This window comes from Pocillopora verrucosa, chromosome 13 (genome assembly GCF_036669915.1).
Source record: "Pocillopora verrucosa isolate sample1 chromosome 13, ASM3666991v2, whole genome shotgun sequence".
Lineage (NCBI taxonomy): Eukaryota > Metazoa > Cnidaria > Anthozoa > Scleractinia > Pocilloporidae > Pocillopora > Pocillopora verrucosa.
In genome coordinates, this window is record NC_089324.1 from 6,336,084 (window position 1) to 6,359,743 (window position 23,660).

General features: G+C 37.8%; 1 protein-coding gene and 1 long non-coding RNA gene across 6 annotated transcripts in view; both read left to right on the plus strand.

Moving 5' to 3' along the window:
• Positions 1-1,065: 1,065 nt before the first annotated feature.
• LOC136277890 (uncharacterized) lies at positions 1,066-6,017 on the plus strand. The gene is made up of 3 exons (XR_010716067.1): positions 1,066-1,438; positions 1,834-1,910; positions 5,141-6,017. It is a non-coding gene; the product is annotated as an uncharacterized lncRNA (long non-coding RNA).
• A 2,892-nt stretch (positions 6,018-8,909) lies between these two features.
• Positions 8,910-23,660, plus strand: part of LOC131787428 (uncharacterized) — a 26,916-nt gene continuing 12,165 nt past the window's right edge. For 2 of the 5 annotated variants that reach the window (XM_066160377.1, XM_066160376.1), the window contains exons 1-2: positions 8,910-9,034; positions 12,040-12,107. The gene's annotated coding sequence lies outside the window, so the exon portion shown is untranslated. Of the gene's footprint in view, positions 9,035-10,062; positions 10,789-12,039; positions 12,108-23,660 lie in introns of those variants that run through there. The other 3 variants (XM_066160380.1, XM_066160379.1, XM_066160378.1) reach the window with 2 other exon arrangements.

Here is a 23,660-nt window from a genome sequence, read left to right on the forward strand (position 1 = left end):
TTCGCAACATACATTAAAACTTTGAAGATTCGATACCTATCCTATTAGAGTATTACTTTATTTTAGAGAGCTGGTAGAAGATAAATGGTGACGAGCCTGTCTGCTTTGGAGCCAAAGATAACCAATATGGTTCCTTCAACATGACATAGAGTGGACAAGTGAAGACAATGAAGCTTATTCACAGGTCAGGGTCGGTGCGCTGGCAACAATTCTACAGTTTCATCCTACTAGGACTGCACCTGGCCAACATATGGAGAAAAATTGAGGACAATCATGTCAGATGCCAATAAGAAGGCCTTTCTGCAAAATGCTGAAAATTGCTCGCTCATAAGGTGAAGTACTTTTAAAGTCTTCCTGGATATCACCTCAGTTCAACTGAGCTGGTTTTTCCTAAACTCGTCAATCCTTTGTCTATTTCGAGCAACCAAGAGATGCAGATATGGTACGAACAGGACTGGGATAACTGTAAGGAGGAAGACAACAGTGATAAAACTTGTGTTGATGTGTATACATGGTATGCTTAACTCTTTCTACTGGAGACCATTTCTTCGATGATCCTAAAACTTCAAAGGAAAATATTAGATCACGAACAGTCGCCTCTCATCAAGTGCAAGAACCCGAGTATCATTTTTGAAAGACAAATGTCAGATTGACATGAGATAAACAGTAGATCAGGGTATTCGCTCTAAAACCGTTTGATGTCAGTTTTTTTCTTTCAACGTCCTTACTCCATATCGAAAAGAGAAAGACCGATCGTAAGAAGGGAAAAAGAAAGAGAAAAGTGAAAAGTGAAGGAGAAAGAGAAAAAGAAAGAGAGTGAAAGGGAAAGTGGAAACAGAAGAGTTTTAAATGTTGGAAATTTTTCCTGCAGGGCTGTTGATAATCCTCCAACACCCGTCTGTAGAATGAGCCGCCTTTCCCAAAATTGAAATAAAATGAGATTGAGTCAGCGATGTTCATGTTGACATTAAGTCTGACGCGGTAATTTGATTTTGACAATATTGTCATGTAAGAACCCGTCCAACATCTTAGAATTAAAGAACGGACCGCAAATGTGTAGTGCAAACAAACTCACGAGTAAAATAGAGTTACTCTTACTGTGGGACGAGTGAATTTCATTGCTTGGCCATGGTACTTTTCAGCGCTATATTTTCATACTTTCTACTCGATTCGTTCGAACTTGAGGAAATGGTTTGTCTCAAAAAACATGGAGCCACTTTCTGTTCGCTCAACATCTCGAGGCGTTGTTAATGGTCGGGTTATGATCAACATGCTTGCGATACGATAATTTTTTTCGTAATGCTGGAAACTGAAGAATCTACCTCCGAAATTGATAGTTATTACATTTTGCAAGAAGCGTCCGAGCTTAGTGATCGCGTAATCAAACGGAGTCGTGGTAATTTGAGCTCACGAGCACGCTGGTAAACGCATGGTTAGCGTAAGTAATTGATGTTTTTCAGTTTTTCGAATTTGAGAGTCCATTTATGTAACCCTCGTGGATACTTTCTGTTAAATTCATTGAGTAACAATTTCGGAATTTCATAAGTGATTATGAACGATGAATTCGTATCGGCACCATAATTTCGAGAAGTTTTGTTAACACATTATCAAGAATAAAACAACTCGCGAACTATTTCTGTATATTGGATATTTTCTTTTAAATTAATTGAGTCCCACCTTCGCATTTTTATCAGTAGTTAAGAATGTTGAATCCGTATATGTAGCACAATCGAAGCACTTTTCAAACTTCCCATAAGTTTTTAGGAAACTATACTCGTTGACTCTCGATAAATTGGCCTGGCATAACTCGTTTATTGTTTTATTATTCTGTAGCCCCAAAAGCTCGACTTATAACTCTGGAGGTACTGAAATGATGTAGTTCATACATAAGACACCCTCCAAGGAGAAAGGTTAGAATAAAATTGCTTTTACGACCGTTTATTGCACCCGATTTACATATGTAGGTAATATGCTTCTGCTTTATTTTATTGTGGAGGGTTTCTTTTCACATGTAGGAAACATATATCCATTCTTTAATTTCCTCTCTAATCTGCCTGAAGATGATTAAATTTTATGTTTTAATTCAAGAGTGAGAAGATAAAACAGAGGTGTTGTAGAGTTTTCTTTCCACATTGAACATCAGTAAACTAGTTAATGTCGTATGCTTCTCCTGAATCTTTTAATTTTATTGCCCTGATTTTTTTTTCTTAAAGCCTCTTTTACATCTGTGTGCCAGCTAATGATTAACATCTTAGTGAATAGACATGCCATATTTTAGCAGTTTTTTTAAAATTCCATCTTTATATTTTTAACATTTTCTATTTAAAAATTCATAAATAGCATTCCCTTTTCATCCTTGAATCATGAAGTCAACTTAATGTCACTGAGTTTGAAACTACGTAAGAACGCTTTACTGGAGTATAATGTTATATTTATTCGCTGTCTTTCTGGTATATATGATAACCATATGCGTCTTAACCCTTTAACTACCAAGATTTTATTGGTAATTCTTTTTACTGTCTGCCATACAATTTATGTGATGTCAGTTTGGAGAATTTGGAATTGGATCAACCGATAATTGCCTAATTGATATTTTTCTTTATTCTCATTATTTGTCTACTTGATATTGTATTGATAGTGTAAGGAGAAATTCTCTCTTGGTCACCAGTGGGACTTAATGGGTTAAAATGGGGGATCTAATCACATTGTAATGATTAAGATATTCTTATGCTTTCAAATGTAACAAAAAAATGTGATGAGAATCTGATGATATGAAACACTTACAATGGAAAAACCTGTTGCTGGTGGCTTATGTCTTTAATGTTTAAATGTTCATGGGAAGTGCTTTCCTTTGAAAGTGGGGATACATAATTTTTCAAAGCTTCTAGAAATAAGCTGTTTACAAGTTGTACAAAGCAAATTGACAATCACACCTTAACCCTTTAACTCCCAGAAGTGATTAATATGTAAATTCTCCTTACAATATCCATACATTATCAAGCAAACAGGTAATGAGAATACTCAAATGTATCAGGTAGAAGTTATCTCGATCTAACACCAAATTCTTGCAACTAATTTACAAGGAAATGTGTAGCAGCTAGAGGGGAGAATTAACATTCAGATCCTGGGAGTTTGAGGGTTAATGCTTGACATGCTTCACTCATACATGTTAGTTATGTGTACCTACCACTGTAGTGGTGTCTACAAAAAATATTTTTTGGTGTGGTTGTTGTTCTTTGTAGATCTTTGTAGCCAAAAATTAAAGCTACTAAGGGCACCAAAATTCAGTTTTTATGAACACAAGGCACCCTCTAAGGCAGAAGAGTAGAAGACCATAGATTGATGTTTATTGGGCACTTTCACTTACCACAATCATATGTTCAAGCAATACTCTACATATACAAAACTGATTACATGTTGTCTTTAATAAATGCACACATTTTATATGCTCCTTGCATTTGTTGGCAACAATCGTTAAAATTGTTTGGAAAGCAAACAAACAGATGAGCAGAAGACAGGGAAAAGAGGGAAACCATAAACTTTACCATATGATAGAAGAAACAATCACAGAATGCTTAAGAATGGAAACTTGAATTGTGTTAGCCAATTTCCTCTATTTCCTTTCATGTTTTTGATCAAATAAAATTTAATCAGTTGTAAGGTTTGCCTATAATGTTTCAAATCACCAGTGTGGACTTGATTCTTCTCAGATGGATAAATAGGTAGAAAAGATAGCTTCACAGATATTTTCATTGAAAAAAAAATATTTCAAGAACTTTCTTCCTTTCTCTTCAGTGCTATTCATTATTTCTGGAGCACTATTAAAGGAAGCAGGTTATTAAAAAATTATAACTTTTGATTCAGGCAATTATTTGAATATGTGAGTAACATTTGATGTTTTCAAAAGTAACAGGATGATCAAGCTGAAGATAGCCCCCAAAAAAGAGTGAACTCGACTGTAAAATTAGGTGACTACTTTGGAAACTTGAGCACTTGGTAAATACACCTTGGCTTATAATTCTGATGATTAGAGTTTGCTGAGGGAATTGAAATATCAGTCCTCAAGCAGGAACCTTCTAGATGACCTGTAGAGTCACATGTTATGAGATAACTAAAGAAAAATGCATTTGTGTCAGTAGAACTATTGTAAGCACATGCAGTAACACTTATTGACAAAAATTAATGATTTCCTGTAAGCATGAATACTTCAACATACTTCAACTTCGTATTAATTGTAACTGTTTACCATAGGAGAAGAAGAAGAAGACTTTTATTTATTTAGGGTACCCCATTCAGATGCTTTAAGCACTGCTATCAATTGGGGCCCTGATAAAAAATAAAATGAAAAGAACTACACAATCATACTAAGATACTACTTCTACAGGTGAACCCAAGGAAAAGTTGAGTTAATCCTAAAATATGGGCTATGCACAGTTACAATAGTAAATAAAATCTTGAACATTAAAAATTTAGCTTATTAAAAATTACAGAACCATTATAATAAAAAGAGATTTTAGCTAAGTCAATTCTAACCATTTTCATTTGCCTCGTAATTCTGTTGTGGATAGAACTGTTAAAAACAAATTAGTTTTTTAAAAATTGTGGACAACGTCCTTTATTGCATCTTTGGACGAATCCATTAACATGGCCTTCTTGTCTATTTACCAGAGATGGCCACTTAAGATAACTCAAAGCTCTGTCACTGTCGCTCATTTTTTAAACAACTTTAGCGGCGCGTCTTTGAAGCCTCTTCAGTGACGAACTGTTGCCAACTCCGCGGCAGTTCCACACGGTGTCACAATAGGCCATAATAGGACGAATACAAGCTGTGTAAATGGAATAAGTACAGTCGGATGTAAGACTCCCCCTAATGCCTCCTAGCATTCTCTCTCGGGACAAACATAGTTAACATGAGAATTCCAAGAAATATGTTCATCAGATACAACTCCTAAATACTTAAATTCACAAACACGCTTAATAGGTCGGCCCTTAAACACTTTACCGAAATTTGCGTCAGAAGGCCTAGCACGAGTTCTGAACAACATAGCTTCAGTCTTAACCGTGTTTAAAAATAGGCTGTTATCACAGAACCAGGATCCAACTAGATCAAGATCTTCATTGAGACTTTTCTCGATTGTAGCAGCAACCTTTCCAGAATAGAAAAGCACAGAGTCATTGGCATACATTAGCGTACTACACTTGTGGGCAACGGTGGAGAGATCGTTCACATGAAGCACATATAACAGACTGGGATCCGAGGATCGATCCTTGGGGCACACCGACACAAATAGATTCAGCGTCTGAGAAAGCTCCCTGGAACCCAACAACTTGAGTTCTACCCTTCCGATAGTCAGTAAACCACTCGTGTTCTTGATCAACGATACCCAGGGCATAAAGCTTCTTTAATAGCAGGGAATGGTTCATACTGTCAAAGGCCTTGCGGAAGTCTATAAAAGCAGCTCCAGTCCTTTGACCTTGATCAATGTTGCCATATCTATTTCTTCGTGCCTTAAGCCCACAAACGTTGAAGCAGGTTAGTCAATTACCTGACTTCCTTTGTTTGGAATTGTGTGATTATATAATTTTGCTGTGTAAGTTTCCATATATAACATGTAAGATTATTATTTGGATTGCATTAAATACTCTAGCTCAAGCTTTCATTTATGCATGGTGTTTCTTACCAAGGCTCATACCCAAACTAAGCATTGATATGAGGAATTGGTCGCAAGATACGTGAGTTTTAACTCTTTAACTACCATGAGTGACCAAGACAGAATTTCTCTTTATATCATCAATACAATATGACGCAGACAAGTGATTACAATAAAGAAAAATATTAATTAGTGGATTATAAGTTGATCCAATACCAAATTCTTCAAACTAACATCACAAAAACTATAAGGCAGAGAGTAAGGAGAATTACTAGTAAGATCTTGAGGGTTAAAGGGTTAAAGGGTGGGAATCTGGAAAAGCAAGGATCCCTTTTAATTAGGACTGAAATTAAGGGGGGGCTCTCCTATTTTAATACATTTTTTTTATTTTGACCTGCCTCCTCCCCTTTAGTGTTAAGGGTACAAAGATGAAGAGGACATTTTAGTATTTTGATACATTAAAGTTAAATTAATTGGCATCCCCATAATGCACAAAGTGAGAATATAAATGCCTTAGCTTAATAGGTTAAAAAATTAAGATAAGAGAGTTGTGCAGACTATATCTTACCTTTTATCCTTCTCTGGATATTTACTCAAATAATATAGTCATTATCAGTCTTGCTCACTCTCACTTTCCATTGAGCTCGTGGAAAGATGATAACCTCAGTATTGTTTTAAATGAAGAAAGGAAAGCCTGCCGTCTTACCACAGATAGTTCTTTTGTGTATCATTAGTACATACCTGTCTAATTTGTACATGAAGTTGATTGTTCCAGGTATTCCAATTCTTGAAAATTTCTTGAACCTGTCATTGAGTGAATGTTTTACTCAGTTTTACCTCACTAACCTAAACTGAATAAATAGAAACTTTAATTTATTTCTTCTCCTTTTGAGGCGTGCATCAAAATTTTGAAGTTATGGCAAGCTTGAACTACAGGTTTATATGAAATCTGCATGCGTGTGTGTTTTCAACAAATAAAACCCCGATTATAACTACTTCAAATGACTTTACTACGTGCCGTACGGGTACAGGCAGGTGTTGAAAAAATTTGCTTAGCTTTTTCATTAGTACATATTTCTTTTTCTAAGAGTCTTGTTTATCTGCCGTATGCTGAATTCTACTTTTTCCAACAAATTTTATATTCTTTTGAATATTCGTAGATCTCCTAGTATCAGTTAATATTCATGTAATTAAAATAATTACGTGGAATCTTGCAGATGTATGGTACTTTATTTTTCCTCTGATCCTAATAAAATTTCATTGTGTACAGGGATTGGTATTGGTTATAGAATTATAGCCAAATTAAAGCTTTGCTCACAGCCTATGCATCAAATTTATGTAATAAAATATTGTATCCCTCCTAAAACTAGTTTATCAGAATAAGAATGAACTACCACGCACAAGTATGGCTTTCACGATCGTAGTTTCCAGATTTGAAAAGAGTCACTGCCTAACAAAATCCTCAGTTCCTTTACCTTGACAACCTAACCTCATCAAAACATTTGCAGCATGAGCGATTAGCAAATTAACAATACAGACAAGAGAGCCTATTCCCATACACCCTACTCAGTTCTGTTAGCTTGTTATAGACATGGCATTTCAAACATGGTGTATATGCCACAAAGTTTCCATTCCACTGACTAATTATTTTGTAATAGTGTTTACAAGTTGTGGAAGATGGTTGGGTTACAATATAGTACAAAGACTTGTCAGTAGATAGTCAAATGGGAAATTTTTACATATCAATAAAATTTATTGCTTTATTCCACCTTTCAGTAAATTAAATTAATTGCAAACATGAGAAAATACTATCTTAAACATTTCAACCCATTTGATATAGCAAATAACAACATCAACCCAACTTTAAAACTAAACAGGAAACTTGATTGATGTTTGGAATTGATAGCTGTGATGTTAAAAATGAAATCCAGGTATCACATGTATCTCAAGTTTTCTTCAAATGTCTTCATGGTCGAATCCTAAGTCTCTCTTCGTCATAAAGTTTTAATCATGATATTCTAGTTTTAGTTTGTCTTCCTTTAGAACAAACTTTCGCAGCACAAGAAACATGTTAAGACAAATTTTATATTTCAATAGCTAAAGTTATTAAGATCGTGGGCAGTTAGCTTAAAGACACCTACATTATATGACGTTACAGCACAAGTTACCGAATCAAATAACAGAAAAATTCTCAAAAAAAAACGCCGTGTATTTCCAGCCAGAAGATAATCATGAAACGAGAATAGCCAAAAAACAAAAAGTTTTACAAAATTACACGTTCAAACACGAGTTGAAAATTACTTTTCTTTTTTAATTTTTATGCTAAACAAAGGAGGTTAAGAAGTTAGGAAAAAACGGTGGGGCAATCAGTCATACCTGGCAACTTCAAGAGAAGATATAAGAGAAGCCCATAAGATTCTGGCGTTTTGATTTACTGATTCACCGTTCTCACGTTTATACTCTTCAGGCGACCGGTGATGTCTTAACGCAAAGAAGCTTCGATTTTGGCTCATTTTCCCAAACCGAAATTATAAGTCACGCTCAAAAGAATATAATTGCAAGTGATGCTGACATCACACACTTCATCTGAAGAAGAACACATTCCCTGTCTTCGAAATTTGCTATAAACATCAGGAACAACAACGAAGGTCATCAGCTGCTTGAAGATACGGTTGATTAACATGCGTGTACATGCGTGTACATGCATACACCCCCTAGAATGGTCCCCAAATTCCCCTAAATAAACTCCTCTATAGCCAGTGCGGAAGAGTTTTATTACAATTTTTATTTTAACGAGGGGCTAGAATATAAAATGACAAGAGCTCTGCTTTTAGGCTTGGCTAAATCTATATATATATTTTTTTTTTCGTGTATATAAATTTTGATTTTTCCGCAAGATTTGACGAGCAGACGCGGCCGACACAAAGTTCCGCAGGAAACCGCTGACGAATAATGAGCCTTTCCTCGTTCTTAGCAACAGGCTTCTAGTTAAATTTCTTCCCCCTTGAGGTGATGAATTTTAAAAGTACTGCATCCTTTACAATCCTGCAATAGTTCCAATACTTTTTCTCCTTGGTTTTTGCAATAAATAGGTGCTTTCGAGAGTGCTTCAGCCTACCATCTCAGAGTAATCTTGTTCTAACGCCACGAAAGTGTTCGAAAGGCCCGCCATTTAAAAGAAAAACAAGGTACACCCAGCATGCCCCATGCTGCAGAGTACGCGACCTCAAATTTTCTGGGATGCGGTCTATAGCGTTTCATCGTCAGGTTTACAATAATAATACTGACTTTGCACATTCAAGTCACTTAGACTTTCGGTTTCCAACTCGATGGCAAGGAACTTTTCTGGGAAGTAAAACTTTCTGTCGGATTAGCTCGTTTCGGTAAGTACGTTGATAAATATAGGGACTGCCTTATTTCCGGGGCTTAATCATTCATCGGAAGGCATGAATACAATCGATGCAATGTGGTATTTTAGTGAGCTCACATACATTCAAAACATAACCCATAAGATGATCGGAGCACCTTATGGGTTATTCTAAAGCAATTTTCGTAAATTTTCAAATTTTCTGGGATGCGGTCGATAGCGTTTCATCGTCAGGTTTACAATAATAATACTGACGTTGCACATTCTAGTCTCAAACTTTCGGTTTCCATTTGAGAATTCCGAGTGAAATGTGAGTCGTTTTGAGATTCTGCTGTCTTTATCTTTCTCTTTCTCTTTAATGTTGCTGTCGGGATTCAATCGTTTCTTTTTTTTTTAACTCCTCTCTCGGTAGATTCCAACTTGATGGCAAGGAACTTTTCTGAGAAGTAAAACTTTCTGTCGAATCTGCTTTTTCGATAAGTAAATTGCTAAATATAGGGAATGCGTTATTTCCGGGGCATACACATCCACCAGAAAGCATGAATACAATCGATGCAATATGGTATTTTAGTGACCTCAAATACATTCAAAACACATCCGAGCACCTTATGGGTTATTCTATAGCAGTTTTTCAAATTTTCAAATTTTCTGAGATGCGGTCGATAGCGTTTCATCGTCAGGTTTACAATAATAATACTGACGTTGCACATTCGTCAGGTTTACAATAATAATACTGACGTTGCACATTCGTCAGGTTTACAATAATAATACTGACGTTGCACATTCTAGTCTCAAACTTTCGGTTTCCATTTAAGAATTCCGAGTGAGCTGTGAGTCGTTTTGAGATTCTGCTGTCTTTATCTTTCTCTTTAATATTGCTGTCGGGATTCAATCGTTTCTTTTTTTTTAACTCTTCTCTCGGTAGATTCCAACTTGATGGCAAGGAACTTTTCTGAGAAGTAAAACTTTCTGTCGAATCTGCTTTTTCGACAAGTAAATTGCTAAATATAGGAACTGCGTTATTTCCGGGGCATACACATCCACCGGAAGGCATGAATATAATCGATGCAATATGGTATTTTAGTGACCTCAAATACATTCACAACACATCCGAGCACCTTATGGGTTATTCTATAGCAGTTTTTCAAATTTTCAAATTTTCTGAGATGCGGTCGATAGCGTTTCATCGTCAGGTTTACAATAACAATACTGACGTTGCACTTTCAAGTCACTCAGACTTTCGGTTTCCATTTGAGAATTATGCGTAAGCTGTGAGTCATTTAGAGATTCTGCTGTCTTCGTTGAATTAAAAAACTTGTGGATTGCAACTTTAAGAGAGTAGCATCTTTATTTAGGTAAGAATGTTGATGCAGTTGAAGTTAATTAAAGCTAAAAAGATGCGATCGCTTATATGTTTAGAATTATAGAGATTCTGAACTTATCGACGTGTTTGAAGCAAAATGTTCCTCAAATGTGGAATCACAAAGAAAAAATTTTTTTTGTGCGTTTAAAGATAACTGTTTTATTTCAACTATTCTAGTGAGGATCGACGTTAAGAACGATAAAAATTTATCCCTAGTATGATGAAGTTGACATAAAGCACATTTTAAGAGGGGAAATCACTTTCGATTTCAAGGGGATGAAAAATTAAAAATTAATTAATGCTGTCGGGATTCAATCGTTCTTTGAACTTCTCTCTCAACAAATTCCATCTTGATGTCAAGAAACTTTTCTGAGAAGTGAAACTTTCTGTCAAATCTGCTTGTTTCGGTAAGTACATTGATAAATATGGGGACTGTGTTATTTCCGGGGCAAACACATCCATCGGAAGGCATGAATACAATCGATTCAACGTGGTATTTGGTGAGCTCACATACATTGACAACATATTCGAGCACCTTATGGGTTATTCTGAAGCAATTTTTCAAATTTTCATATTTTCTGGGATGCAGTCAATGGCGTTTCAACGTCAGGTTTAGAATAATAATACTGGCGTTGCACATTCAAGTTGCTCAAACTTTCGGTTTCCATTTGAGAATTATGCGTGAACTGTGAGTCGTTTTGAGATTCTGTTGTCTTCGTTGAATTGAAAACTTGTGGATTGCAATTTTAGGTAAGTGGCATCTTTACCTAGGTAAAAAATGCTGATGCGTTTGAAGTAAGGGCTAAAAAGATGCGATCGATTATTTTTTTAGAATTAACAAGTTGTTTTTCACGTTTCCTGATATTTTTTAGAATGGTTAGTGCAATGGACTAATGCCAAAATTAAAAAAAGCCCCGGTATTAGCATGGATTGTCTTGAAATGAACCAGAATGCATATATGTCACGTGTTTTGGGAATATATATATATATATTTTTTTTTTCACTTCGGTTAACAAAACCACAATGAATTTGAAGGAGTGTTAGCAAATTATTAAAAAAAAAAAAGAAAGAAAAACAGCTAATTCTTCTTAGCAACAAGCTGTTGATGCAATGAATTGCATGCAATGATTTAAATCTTGCACAGAACAGTAAAAAATACATCGGGCAGAGTCGAATGTATATTTTGATTCTGGACTGTTAACGTAATGCGTGACAATGGTGCTAAACCTTTAACTGCTAAGAACTCAATATTGTCCAGACTTTCTGCCATTCATTTCCTTATAGCGACACTGTTAGCCATAAACGTGATGTGCCAAGCCGGCTTGTCCAGTGTACACGTTTTACTTCACAATCCGTCTGTTAAATAATACTATGTTAACGAAATCTGTGTGAAGAAATAGTTTCACGCCGAGGCCGGCGGCTACAACGAAAGCTGGATGCTTGTTGACCTTATGTTGGAAACGGAAATATCAATCACAAGACGAGGACTTTTCGGGAAAAGATAAACGGGTGTACATACGTGGATGAAACGGGGGCACATAAACGTGATGTGCGTGTTAATTGAGTTTTTAAGGGGGAAGTCTCTTTCGATTTCAAGGGGATGAAAAATTAATAATGCTGTCGGGATTCAATCGTTCTTTTAACTTCTCTCTCCATAGATTCCAACCTGATTGCAAGGAACTCAGTTTCTGAGAAGTAAAACTTTCTGTAAAATCTGCTTGTTTCGGTAAGCGCATTGATGAGTATGGGGACTGTGTTATTTCCATGGGCTTTAGAGGGATCAAAATATCGAGAAAAATAAATCTGATCAGAGGCATCATTTACCAAGTAAGACATCGAAATATTCATTTATGATCGCTCTTAATTCGCTTTCAATCCAACACGGAAAGGGCATAAGGCTTTTAGTAGATTTTTAACAATGTTTGAATTTCCAATGAACGTTCGCCTTTCAACTTCGAAAGAAATTTAAGGGAGGGTTAACAAACATCTTACAATTTAGATTAAGTTCTTTTGACATTGAGAGTGTGTCCACGTGAGCACCGGGCAGTCGCGCTACATGCCATCTCACCGATTTCAATGAAACTTTGCCAGTTTAAAGGGTCTACCCCAAAACTCAAAAAGACAAAGTGGTTTCTGTTTTGGTTTTTTCCGGAGGGACATAGACTAACCCCCCGGTTTTTCTCGGTTTTCACCGTAAAAATCAAAATCATCAAAGAAATCTTTGGGTACTACCGTATTTTTGTCTTGGATACCTTCTAAAATCTGCGACTGTGACAAGTTTCTCTCAACTACACCTGTCACGCAATTCTGGCTCTGGCCGGTCACTTGACCAAATAAACCTACATTTTTAGCTCTTCATACAAGATGACTGATCAAGAAAGCTAGAAAATATAAAAAACTTTCGAGATTTTTCGTAGGAATGGAAAATTTCACGTTTAGAGAGATGCATGCAGGCGAAAAATTGATAGTAAAATCGTAGCGTTTCTTTCTTATGTCGTTTATTACTTTGAAGATTTGCTAAAATCAGTAAATATGGCTTTTGTACGGTACAAAGCATTCATTAGTCTATAATTTGATGGTTTATCATCATCATTGCTCATTTTACAAGATTTTAAAGTCACACGCTGCGTTTTGGTTAACATTATTACAAGTTCCAGTGTGCTACAACTTCGGCTTCTACAGACGAGAAATTCTGCGGTCTCGCTTGAGAGCAAATATCAATAGCTCTATCAAACTAAAAACTGTGCTACTATCCCGGAAATAAAGTTAAAATAGTGTTTTCGTTGTCACTTACCGCCATTGAACATTTCCATGCAGAACATCTGTTGCATGACCCGAAGGCTTTCCGTAGGAATTATTCAAGCGCGTTGTTCATGCTGTCTGCTAGATAACAATTTCAGAACAATCTGCAGACCTCTATAATTATTTGCTTGCTTCGATCGTAAAGCATTATTTTTTTTTTCCAAGCATTCTTTTACTACATGTAAATCTACATCTCTCTCGATCGAGTGTTGCCGGCGTTTAATTGCGTGACTTGTAAAATTCATGAAAAATGAGCCAGCGGTATTTTGACCAGTAGGCTTCCTGCAAATTCCCTTGATGAAAAAATCCCACGACATAGTCAGTTGTTTGCGTCAGCAAAAACAATAAATATGAAAGAAGAGTGAGATGCAAAGGTGCAAAGGGCCTTTTTTTTTAGCTTAAAAGCAGCTGTACCCTCTCCTTATCTTCTGCCTTGTTCGGTCAGTTTCGACTTCGTATCGAGCGATTTGCTACTCCATCAACCAGTCAGTCTTTGACAACATTTCAGGCCGGTGTCGTCTCTTAAATTCGATATTTGGCCACATTAGACGAGGTTGCCTTACCAGTTTCCTCACCGGTCCAGCACACGTCTAGGAGATAATTCTTTGCTTTCTGAGAAAAGGCGGCTGCTTTTTGTGTTTTCCAAAGAGCCCATCCAAAGTCCACCTGGCTAGTTAGGGATTGCTCGTCAAAATTTTACCTGAGGTCCGACCTTGAACGTAACCACCCCTACAGATTGGCAAGTTTTCGTCCATTTCCTCTTAATCTTATTATAGGCGGATTTTTTTTGTCAGCTTCACTTTGTGTTTGCCTTTGTTAAGGTTCTTTTGCATGGCAGACGTCTTAACACATCGTTCCTCTTAGCAAGAATATCTCGCTTTCTTGTTCTGTCTGTGACGGATTGGGTATAATTCTCGCGATAATCCGCGTTCAGAGATCTGTGCATGTTGCTGATGAGCCTCCAAACTGTGCCAGTTGGTTTGCGCTATATACTTGTCGCAGTTCTAAAGTTAAAGGGAGGATCGCCCGTCTCCATTTATGCGAGCGCCTCTACAGTATCTGCGTATCCCATGCAATCATATGATATAATGTTCATCTCAGTCACAAATCACCAATTAAAAAAAAACTGATGTTCAGATAAGCGCTCTCCTTGCCCTTCCTACTTATTCATTGCCGACTCTAAGATAGCAGTTACAGTACGCGTTCTATTAGGTTTACAGTCACCTTGCAACCAGGAAGACTCACCACCAGCTTTTATTTCTTTTGCCATCTTCAGATTTACCCTTCTCTTAACTTTAGGTCTACGATTTTTATGAGGAGGGTACTGGCATTTACGAACCAGAAAGTCTGAATCTGACACCAAGTTGTGCACGATATTTGAGGCATATAGTAAAATCGCGGCCTTCGTAATCTCCAAATAAGCCAATACGAGCTACAATAAGTTTCTTCTCGGACGAAACGCATTTTTGGGATAAATTGACGTCTCTCAAGGTTTTTTTTTTTTTTATGTTGTACACCCACAAATTTATGGGTATGTAGAAAAGTTAGTTGCAAATGAACAAGACAACTGCGCCATCTTGACCGCGACTAATTCGAGTTTTAGATTGAATTGAGGGCTTTTTAGACACTCGATTACTTATATGGCATCACTATGAAGACGTAATACAACTGACACACTTGCACTATATAGGATTAACAATGTCTGTTGCGTTGTTGCGAGAGCGAGGAAAATATTACCGGAAGCGTAAACTCTTTAAGAGTTTCAGAGACGTTTCAGAGATGTCTATCGTCGACTGTCACAAAACATTGAACCCCTCTAAAATTTACTGGGGAAAATGAACTTACAAACTCCTTGTTGAAAAAATTGGAATTCATTTGACCGATACGCGGGTTGTTTTAATTTTGCTTTTTCCTCGGGCTGTTACAAAACAGTTCATAAATTGATTAATGAATAAAATATTTTGAAATACCGTTGGAAATTTGTCTTTTTTTTCTGCGTGCAAACCGAGGGTAGACAAAGTTTTCAAAACATTTGATAACAATTTCATGGGGCTCACCTCGATAATTTTCGTTGGTCAGAGTCAAGACGCGCCAATAATTTTCCAAAAAGAGAATAAAGAAATAAAGAAAGAGAATAAAAATACAAATAAAGAAAAAGGAGAAAAACATAGGAACCCGTGTTGCAGCGTGCAGATATCCTTCGAGCCAGACCTACACACCTAGGCCCGACACCACGCGAAGAAACTCGAAAGGGTGCTCTATACCACCTGGCTCGTGTTGAAGTCCTAAATGTAATAACTGTCCTAAATGTAATAAAGTCCTAAATGTAATAACATTTGGTCCTAAATGTAATAAAGTCCTAAATGTAATAACATTTGGTCCTATATGTAATAAAGTCCTAGATGTAATAACATTTAGTCCTAGATGTAATAAGCCTCCAATGCAATTGTTTAACTCCTTCAGAGCATTGTTGTTATGGCGGACATCCACATTGAGATGTTAGTGACAGCTGTTGCACCCAAAAAACCGCTGACCAGTATACATGTCACATTACGGGCTCGCTGATATCAATCAGCGTTTTTTTACTTGCTAGACATAAGAAATATCAGCAGTTGAAGTATGGTCCATAAAGCGGTTTATTGATCGAGTTGAAGAAAATCATTTCCAGCCCAAAGTAGGCTGGTGCTTGGCTGGAAGCTCAATAGGATGGAATCGATTGGTGCGTAATCATCAAGACTTTTTGGAAAAGAAATTGACTACAATTGATAATGAACTAGCATGCTATTGTTGATGTTATCGTTCGTGTAAAAGTCTTTAGTAGTTATGCACCATTTTAGAGCAGTTTGAATGATTTCGCTGTGTCACATGTTAATCCAAAAGAAAATTATTATTATCAGTAGCGTAACTGAAATTTTGCACATCAATGTTATTCAGTGTCAATTGATTTTAATGAAGCATTTGAGTTCATTTTTAAGAATGACTATCCTGATTTATTCAATTTTGAACCTGGGGTATTGGATTTCTAGCCCTCTATGGCTTTACTCCACATCAGTAATCAATTCATGTATCATATGACTATAAGTGGAAACTGTTGAGCTTTCTTTTTTCATTCATTTATTTATCTGTTCATTTTCTCCCCTCACGGCGGGGAGAAGAGATGAAGACAAAAAATGAAATATAAACTTGAGATCAACTGTAAAATATATTTTTCCCAATATTTCGGTTCGGGAACAAATGAACCCATCATAAAGTGCTAAAGGAAAAAAATGAATGGTTCATTAGACCGTCAACTGACCATCATGTGTTGAATGTTGTAGCTCAGTGGTTCAGTTTGACTCTTGCGTGGAAAAAAGGCAACATGTCGAGACCTGTGATCGTGAAATGGGATGACATATGATTGGTCATTAGATATCTTGCTCTGTAAGTCACTTTATCATATAGCTAACAGCGCACGCGGGCAAGATAAAGTGAATCCTGTGTTCTGATTGGCTACCTGAGTGGGTATGATAGGCCCACCCTTACCCGCTCGGGAATCCCCGTATTGATCCCAGGCAAGAAAACTTGCAAAGTTCGTAACTTTTGGACAATGTTTGCATATACATAGAAAAAGACAAACGACCCTCTTGGGTTTATTGTGCTGCAAACACAGTTGGCTTTCACTATCGGCTCTCAAAATAAACAGGCCATTCTTGATTCTTATCAAAGCGAAATCTTTTGCTATTCAATGAATCCTTTAATGATTAAGCCAAGAGAATATGAACTCTCTTGACCAAGCTTGTATGGTCAAGATTACTGGATGTTAGCCTCGTTCTTTTTCTACTTTTTTATGGACCGAGACTTCGCATGACGAGCTTTGAACACCAAAAGAATTCGGCCCCCCACCATCTACTCGAGGCGTTAACTTCTGTCAGTTATACCTATGGCTTTATTGACTTTTGTTGGATAAAATCAATTAACACGTTTAATATACAAAATATCAATTAGCACGTTTCATGAAATAATAACCCACGGCAGATCTTGCAATCAGTCCATAAAAACGCAAAAAAAAAAAAAAAAAAAAAAGAACTCGGCCAATATCCAGCCATTTTGACCTCACGCTTGGTCAATAACGCATATGAATATATTTTATGCAGACCCGTACAAATCTGGCAAGGGAAGACAGTACAAAAAATGCCCTTTCGAGCCCAGAATTTGTCTAACGTATAAGTCGGTGGACTTCCTTTTCCTTGTAATTCGGTTCATGAAGTGCTAACTTCAGCACCGATGACAAAGGTATATCGTCAAAATCTGTTACACTTAAGAGTCTGAGCCAATGATATAAAGAGAGCTATTGGTCAACGTTCTCATTGCTTTTGCGTCCGTCAATTTGATGCCAAAAGCACATCAGTATCACGAGTACGGTTTTGTAGCCAATGTTTCTCAACCTACGTCTTTAGCAAATAAAAAGACGCTAATTAATATCAGTGAGCCCGTAATATTCCATGAATATTGGACAGAAGATTCTTTGGTGGAACAGCTGTCACTTTGACATCTAAATCTTAGCGCAGTTAAACGATTGCATAGGAGGCTTATTACATTTAGGGCCGAACGTTATTACATTTAGGGCTTTATTACATTTAGGACCAAATGTTATTACATTTAGGACTTTATTACATTTAGGACAGTTATTACATTTAGGACTTCAACAGCTCGCACGTGCACGCAGGAAAGGCCATGACAATCAGCGAAAATAATAGCAAATGCAGACGATATTTGCATTCACAAAACAGGAAAATAAAATAACAGAAGGATTAAGAACTTTCTAGAAGTGTTTTATCATTAAAAAAGATAAACAATTTTTACTTCTCATGAAAGGTCACGCAGTCACGCTACAAACACTATTCCTGCGTGGAATTTCTTGATGGTGGAAAGTGGAAAAAACGTTTTCCAGTCGTATTTCTGGAAACATGGCCCAATTAATGAATTTTATGGGGCTATTAAAATTTGCTTTCAAATGAGGGGGCAGAGTTTCCCGTCATCCGCGGTCTGGAAAAGCCGAAGTTGTTACACGTGGGAACTTGAACGTCAACAGGCACGCGACATGTGACTTTAAAATCTCCTCTCCTGTTACAGTTTCCTTATTGTGAAATGTGCAATAATGATAATAAACAATCAAATTACAGACTAATGAATGTTTTGTTCTGTACAAGAGCTCTATTTGCTGATTTTAGCAAATCTCCAAAATAATAAACGACACAAGAAAGAAACGCTACTATTTTCCCATCGATTTTTCGCCTGCATGCATCTCTCTAAACGTGAAATTTTCCATTCCTACGAAAATTCTCTTAATTCTTCCTTTCACTGCAAAATGTATTCATGGCTACACCAATACAGTGTACTTTTACTTCAATCGTGGTGATTGAAGTAAAAAAAATAAGCTACTGTGAATGCAAAAAATTAAAAAAACAAATTTCTTCATGTGACATCCAACCTGGATGTTTCCAGTTATATCAGAATGTCAAGGCAGAACACGGACATAGTTGGTCGTCACTGTTCGATGAATGGAAGCGAATTTCATCTTGTTTCCTTCAAGCCAAGTGCGCTTTTCTTTCCATGATGGGAAATATAGTCGCCTCAAACTAGAAATGACCTTGGTATAAACAAGTACAATTAACTTGCGATACATTGATTTAGAGCTTTCTTCTTTCAATCAGTTCATAAATAAACAATAAACCTGGTTGAGTGCGTTCTAATTTTACAGCAACTAGTTTTAATTTGCGAAAATTCACTCAAAAGCGAGGCCTCACCCCTAAAAAGAAAATCCTGAAGTAGAGAAAAAGGATATCGAGAATTTTAAAACCGTCCCCAAATACTGTTTAGCTGGATTTCCCATAACATCAGCAAATCAATGAAGATAACCATATTTCAATTCTATGGTCCACACGTGTGAAAATCATTTGACTGCAAAGGGTGAAAGTTGGTCCTTTGAGAGCACTGACTAGAGCCGAAAAGAGCTTAGGAAAACTGTTTCCAGCACCTTCGATTTGAAGGTTTAAATGTGGTTCCAACTCTGTGTAAACTAAGATTATTCGCAGATAAAGCTACATGGCAAACTATTTTAACTTCGTGTGTAAAGACTGAAGCGCACACTTGCATTTCCGCTTTTCGCTACTCTTAAATTTTTTTTTCGAGCGGAAGGAAGCTGCAATTGGAAATAATGGTGCTGTCGATGGTAATATGTTGCATTTGAATATTTGTGAATAAAGTGATGCTTAATAGTTCCTCCCCTTCACTAGATCGTGTGAGAACCTTATACAAGTCATACTGTCTTGAAATCTCCACCAAGTTTAATTTAAAACAACAACAAGCCGAGATGTACAAAGTCAGCTATTTAGCAACGCACATGGTTTTGTCGCGATTCGAAATCGCAGGAAATTCTGCTTCCAATTAGGCCAGTCGAACGGTTTGGAAAATCGAATCCCTCCGGAGGGCCTAATTTTAGCATTTTCCTTGTTTAACCGCTGCCACCATGTCTTGAAATCTCTGTCTTCCCATGATCAGCTCGGATGGTGTCTTTCCTGTAGCTGGGACAGAGGTTGCATGGTAGGCCATAGGAGCGAGGAATGGATTCTCCTGTTTTAGGATCCGCTTGGAGATCCTCACTCCACTTTCTGCGGAACCATTCGCCTGGTGGTGATGTGAGATTGATGTAGTATGCTTGAATCCATAATCTGCTTTGAACTCGTCGAACATAGCTGACTTGAACAATGTGCCCTTATCGCTCACCAGTTCTTCTGGAATACACCACCGAGCAAACCCGACTTCAGCTTCTGGATCACAGCTTGGCTTTTTATCTCCATCAGGCTTAATATCTCAAGGAACCTTGAGTAGTAGTCCATTAATATTAGGTATTTCTGACCAGTTAGCTCAAAAAAATCTGTAGACATATTCTGCCATGGCCTGTCAGGTAGGACTGTAGTAATCAGAAGTTCTTTCCCCTGCGAAAGTTGGTGTTACTGATAGAAATGGCATGACTCTACCTTTGCCTTAATCTCCTTGGAAATACCCGGCCACCACATAAACAGGTTGGCACTTTCGCGGCACTTTGTTACGTCCTGGTGGCCTATGTGAATGTGTTCCAGTATTTCCTCTCTTATGATAACCGGTATCACTATGCGATCATCGTACGTTAACAGGCCACTGCTTGATGACAAGTGGCCACGTGCATCAAAGAACTCTAGTATCTGGAGTGGGACTTTCTTTAATTCGCTTCAGCTGGTTATCCGTGAATGGTCTTGTATACTCAACCAAGTCTACGAATGCTTGAACATATTCCACTGCATCGGGATCCTCTTCAAACTTGAGAGGGCTCCTTGACAGAGTATCGGCCACTACCAACTGCTTGCCAGGCACGTGTTCTGCTAGAGGGTTAAACCGCATTAGGCGCATCAGGAGCCTTTGGCATCGTAGTGGTGTCTTGTAAAGATCTTTCTGATTAATTAATGTTACTAATGGTTTGTGATCTGTCAAGAGCTTAAAAGTTGATAGCCCCACCAAGTAACGTGATAATCTCTCACATGTCCACACTGCCGCAGGCACTCCTTCTCAATTTGCGCATATTTGACCGCAGTCTCTGTAAGTGTTCTTGAACAAAATGCAGCTGGGCGGAGTTGGTCACCATGATCTTGCATCAAAACCCTACCAATACCATAACTACTGGCATCTGCGCAAACAACCGTAGGCGTCTTAGGATCATAGAATGCCAGCACCATGGAACCTGAAACCATCTGCTTGACATTAGCAAATACCTCTTGCTGGATGGTCCCCAAGTCCAACCTCTATCAGACTTTAACAGATTGGTCATTGGTTGCATTATTGTTGCAAGGTTCGGTACGAACCTTTCAAGGTAGTTTATCATACCGATAAGTTTGTCTAGTTCTGGGACATTTGTTGTTGCTTGAAGCTCTGAAATCGCTTTCACCTTTTCAGGGTCTGGACTTAGTCCATCTGTTCTGGGGACATGTCCAAAGTAGGTTAGACTGACCCTCTTAAACTCAAGTTTCTCTTCGCTCAATTTCAGACCTGACTCCTTCATGACTTGTAATGTTCCATTTAAGTTCTCATCATGCTCCTCAGCTGACCTTCCAAACAGAATGATGTTATCCATAATTGCTTCACAGCCTTCTTCATTCTTTATCATATCCGTCATTTAGACACTGGAAAATTTATGGGGCACTCGTGATTCCAAATGGTAGCCGTTTAAAACAGGATCGCTCCACTGGAGTGATAATTGTTGTCAACTTGACACTATCTGGATGTAGGGGTATTTGCCAGAATCCACTTGCTGCATCGAGCTTGGAAAAGTACTGAGCACCAGCAAGCTTTAGGGAAATATATTCCAATACGAATCGTGTACGCTTCACAGCATTATTCAGCTTTCTCATATTGACACAGATCCTGAGCTACCCATTAGTTTACTGTACTGGTACCATGGGTGCACACCATTCTGTTGCAACGGTTACTCTTTCGATGATGCCGGCTTCTTCCATCGGCGTAAGCTCTCCTTTTACTTTTGGCATGAGAGGAAAGGCAATTCTCCTTGCTTCGTGGATACAATAGGGCTCAGCATTCTCATCTAATTGAATCTTTACCGGCTCACACTTAAACAGACCTATATCTCTGAGCAACTAAGCATCCACCTCTTCTAATCTCGAAACTAGACCCATTCCACAGGCTGTTTGACCCAGCAAATTGTTCGTATGATCTCCACTAATCACAAAAATATCAACTTCATACTTCTTGCTAGAATGTGTCACTGCTTTCTTAAAATGTCCAGCACACTGTAACCTGCCCACTGGACTGAAAAGGTCTCTCTGGGATGGATGTAACATGGGCTAACTTGGCAAACTATCAAAGGTAGACTTTGAAATGGCGGTAATATCTGCACTTGTATCAATTTTGAACACCACTTGCTTACCGCTGACCTTCAGCTGAACCTTCCTTTTACCATCCTGATCCGAATCACCTGATAATGTACCTAAGAACCAACGATCAACACTGCTGCATTTGTAGCACCACCACCATTACTATTGTTCACTTTTCTCACAGACTTGGACCAACATATAGCTGCAAAGTGACCCACCTTTTGGCATTTCAAACAGTTCTTAACTTTTGCTAAACACTGTTCTGGCTTTGTGTGATGGAAACCGCATCTGCCACACTTCTTTTGACCTTGCCCCCAACGAGAACTCTCTGGCGTCTTTTTGCTTTGGACTAAGTCCACTTGCTTTGACGCAAGAGGATTCTGATCTGTAACATGAGACTTGACCATTCTGACTGACGAGCTATTTGGATCGCGGTTTCCAGCGTTAAATCCGACTTCAACTGCAACCTCTGTGACACATTTTTATCCAGGATTCTAATGACAATCCTATTCCGTATGTGCTGATCCCGACTGGTCCCAAAATCACAGTGTTCAGCTAATTCATAAAGGCTTCGTACGAACGATTCGACCGTCTTTCCTTTGTTTTGATTCCTTTGGTGAAAACATGCTGGCTCGTGAATTATATTCCGTTTTGGAACGAAATGGTCATCAGACTTCGCAAAAATCACGCCAATTTTGGCATCATCTCCCTCCGCTAAAGTAAAGGACTTGAAAACGTGTCCGGCTTCTCTCCCCATTGTATAAATGAGAACACTGACTTGCACGGCGCCTTCTTCTTTGTGAAGTTTCGTCGCGAGTCGAAATCGTAGGAAATTCTGCTTCCAATTAGGCCAGTCGAACGGTTTGGAAAAATCTAATCTCTCCAGAGGGCCTAATTTCAGCATTTTCTTTGTTTAACCGCTGCCACAGTGTCTTGAAATCTCAACTAAGTTTATTTTAAAACAACAACAAGCCGAGATGTACAAAGTCAGCCATTTAGCGAAGCGCATGGTTGTCTTCGCTCTGCGCATGTTCTAGTGCTACTAAGCAACAATAATCGACACACATGCCTTATACAATTCAAATCGAAAGTAATTGTAGAGAAATTGGCCTACGGCGCAAATGATATTTTGCAGCATCTTCGGTCAATAAATAATAAAGAATTCCAGAACAATACGGTACTCTCATTCAAAAGCATAGAAGGCGTTGATACTACATCACTCATTTTGAGCCTGGTCTCTTTCGCTGCCGTTACTTAGTTTCCTGTATCTGACAGAGCTTGTAAGAGCCTAAACAACAGCTGCCAGAGATTCATTCCATATTAATGAGCAAGCTGATATATTTTCTTTGAAAACAATACTATGTGCACAGCTCTATTCCCATGTTTCTCAATGGATAAGTTCAGATTAGACTATTATGGAAAAAACTTCAAGACTAATGCAATTTACTTTCAGTGTTAACAAAGACAACGATCGCTAGCTCGTCTACGTTGGCGTGCTTAAATCTCAAATTTCAAATCGGCGTGCTGTAAACGACGCCTGAACTTTCCAATATTTGTAAAAGTGCGGATGAAAA